The following is a 3495-nucleotide window of genomic DNA, read 5'->3' on the forward strand; positions in this document are numbered from 1 at the left end:
AGGCAAATGATGGGAGCAGATAGGGTCCAGAAGCCTCATCATAGTTGAGATTCTATGGAATATTAAACACTATTTTACCCTCCAATATTTTACAGCTAGTAAATGTCCCTAGACACTACACTAAGATGTTTTTCTTCATTCTTTAAGGCTGGGTACATTTTAAGGACCTATGGAATCTAAGTGCTTCTAATTGCTTTATATTTAACACATCAAAATGTTGTTTTGTAAGACAGTGTTGATGTCTAAAAATCCTGCCGAGCTGCTTTTATGAACATTTTAAAGCCTTTTTGTTTAAAGGGATTGAAACCTGCATGGTGTTCTCTGTTTTTCTGGCCTCAGCAGGCCAGAGAGTGCTTGAATAGAGGGTGTCCTGGGATAGCCTTTCTCATGCAGAGTGACTTACTGGTGATCTTGAAGAGGTGAGAGACTGACTAGAGTTGTGGATCAGGTATGTATTTGTGGACATTCCTTATGCATAATGGCCAGACAGATATCTGAAGTCCCAAATATCACCTTTTAAAACCTAGTTCAGGCCTTAACTTTTTAAATGAGTCTTTCTCCCTCTTTCAGACTTTGCCTTCCTCACTTTCTTAACCTTTATTATCAAAACCAAAGTGTTGGTCACAGAGAAGCTGCTAGACTGAAATATTACTCTGGGGAGGGAATGTGGATGGGCGATGCCTTTTGGAAGAGTAAAATAATGCAAAAGGCATAAGGAGCCATTAGGACTGAATAAAGATTAGGTACAAAGCACCAGATCAAGTAGTTTTAAATGCAAATGCCCATAATGAAGCTGGTGGGTGGAAGGCACTTTGGGAAAGTAGAGCGTATATTCTCCATCTACAATTATTAAAAAAAAAATTAAACACTGCAGGCCAGAGTATATTAGTACCCTCAGTTTATGATATGGGTTTCCAGAGATGGTGAGCCTTAAATCACCCTGGACTGGAAATAACAAAAATCGAGAGAGATAAAGATTAGACATGGTAAGAGAGAGTGATGGCAACAGGCCCCTCTGAAGAGTTAGGTGAGTGAGTCTGAGACAAATATTTAAGGGACAGTCACCTATGTTTGATATTTAAGTTAGCAGCTTGAAAGCATACCTGAAATTACTTAAACTAAGAACTGGAACAGAAAATATTTACATTCATCTGGAGGCTATGATATTAAGCAATGTGATGTGTACAGATGTGTGTGCATGCGTGTGCATGTTTCTGTGTGTCCAGACCTGTAAGTTAAATACTACTATGTGTCTAAGATCAGATGCTTGACTGACAAGAAAATGAGTTACACTATACAAGTAGCTGATGTCACCTGCATATATATATAGCTACATTTTGAGAGACATTTTCTCCTGGAGAAAATTTTACCACCCATATACATCATGGTCCTGACTTAATTGCTGTCTAATTTTTATGTGTAGTTAGAAGTTAATAAAATATGCACCTGTGAGGTGCTATTTTAGGCTCTCTGTTTTCTTAACCAACTGTGTGATATAATTTTGAACACCATTCAATAAAACCTCACCGAATCAACTTTCGGCTAAATTTAAGGAACCCATAAAGTGGATTACTTTAGGGATGTAGTCATCTTCTATATATTGTAATGGTAGGTTCAAATTTCAGTCCTTAAATTTAGGTTTCTATGGCACAGCTTAATTTCTATTTGAGTCCTTATACATCTAGAATGGCAGAACTCAATATTATCTATTCAAGGATATCTCCTTTTTTCCCTAGGGTCATGTACACTGGAGAGACATCTGAGCCTCTATGTCCACTATCAGGAATGTTGCCCCTTTAACATTCCTCCACTGGTACCCTTCAGCTCTAATGGCTTCTCTGATACTTTCATGCTTTATTTGAGGACTTTTAAATCATTCTCCTTCCAGACCAAGATCAGGCTCAGAAAACAGATTACAAAGACCCTCTCTCTGGGTCATAGTCACATCTACAATCTCAAAATTTCCCTCTCTCTTCCCTTCTTACTGTGAGTGGACTTTTCTTATCTAAGGAAATATGAAAGATGAAATACTTCCCTCCTTAATATGGCGAATCTATCACCATATGGCGATATGGCGAATCTATCTTCTACCCTTTCTAGTGCTCTCAGAACCAAAGCTTTTGGAATGAAAAGCTGACCGACTGTTTTCTTCTGCTTTTATTTGGTCTTATCTGTCCCTGTGGAAATAAACATGGAACTGCTGAGCCGATGGAGTTGAGAAAAAGGTGGTGATCATTAGATTAGAGACTGGACCACCATGAGAAAAATGATTTCGACTAATATTATACTGGTCTAAAACATGATCTAAAATAATCATGATCATCATCATCAGCATCGTTATTTATTATTTTTCTTAACTAATTAATTAATTAATTTTTTGATTGAAGAAATGATTTAAAATTTTTTCCCCATCTAACATCCCCCTCCCCTCTCTACCCTACCATCTTGTAACCACTAGTGCACTGTCCATGTCTATGAGTCCCTGTTTGTCCTCTTCGTTTGTTGCTTTTAGGTTTATATCCCACATATAAATGACATCATGTGATCTTCAACTTTTTCTGTCTGGCTAATTTTGCTTAGCATGATTATTTTGAGGTCTATCTATGTTGTCACAAATGGCTGTATTTTATCTCTTCTTATGGCTGAGTAATAGTCCATTGTATATATATACCTTAGCTTCTTTAGCCAATCCTCTATTGTAGGATACTTCGGTTGCTTCCATGCCCTGGCCACTGTGAATAATGCTGCTATGAATATTGATGTACAAATATCTTTTCTGATACAAGTTTTTCACCCTTGGAGTAAACGCCTAGCACAGGGATTGCTGGATAATATGGTAGATCAAATGAGGAATTTCCATTCTGTTTTCTATAGTGGCTGTACCAATTTGCAGTCCCACCAGCAGTGTATGAGGGTTCCTATTTCTTCACATACTCTCCAGTATTTGTTATTACTTGTCCTGTTGATTATAGCTATTCTAACAGGTGTGAGATGGTATCTAATTGTGGTTTTGATTTGGATTTCCTTAATAGCTAGCAATGTTGAGCATCTTTTCTTATATTTGTTGGCCATTAGCATGTTCTCTAGGGAGAAGTGTCTGTTTAGGTCCTCTGCCCATTTTTTTGATTGGATCGTTTGTTTTTTGTTATTGAGTCTTATGAGTCTTTGAATATTTTGGATATTAGGCCCTTATCAGACGCATTGCTTGCAAATATATTTTCCCATTCAGATAGTTGTCTCTTTATCTTATTGACAATTTCTTTTGCTATGCAGAAGATTTTAGTTTGATGTAGTCTGATTTATTTATTTTAGCTTTAACTTTCCTTGTCTTTGAGGTCAAATTTATAAAATCCTCCTTAAGTCAAGGTCCTTGAGGTTAGTTCCTATGTTTTCTTCTATGCATTTTATTGTTGCAGGTCTTATATTCAGGTCCTTAATTCATTTTGAGTTAATTTTGGTGTGTGTCGATACAAAACAACAGTCTAGTTTCATTCT

This window comes from Pteropus medius, unplaced genomic scaffold (assembly GCF_902729225.1).
Source record: "Pteropus medius unplaced genomic scaffold, Ma_sr-lr_union100, whole genome shotgun sequence".
NCBI lineage: Eukaryota > Metazoa > Chordata > Mammalia > Chiroptera > Pteropodidae > Pteropus > Pteropus medius.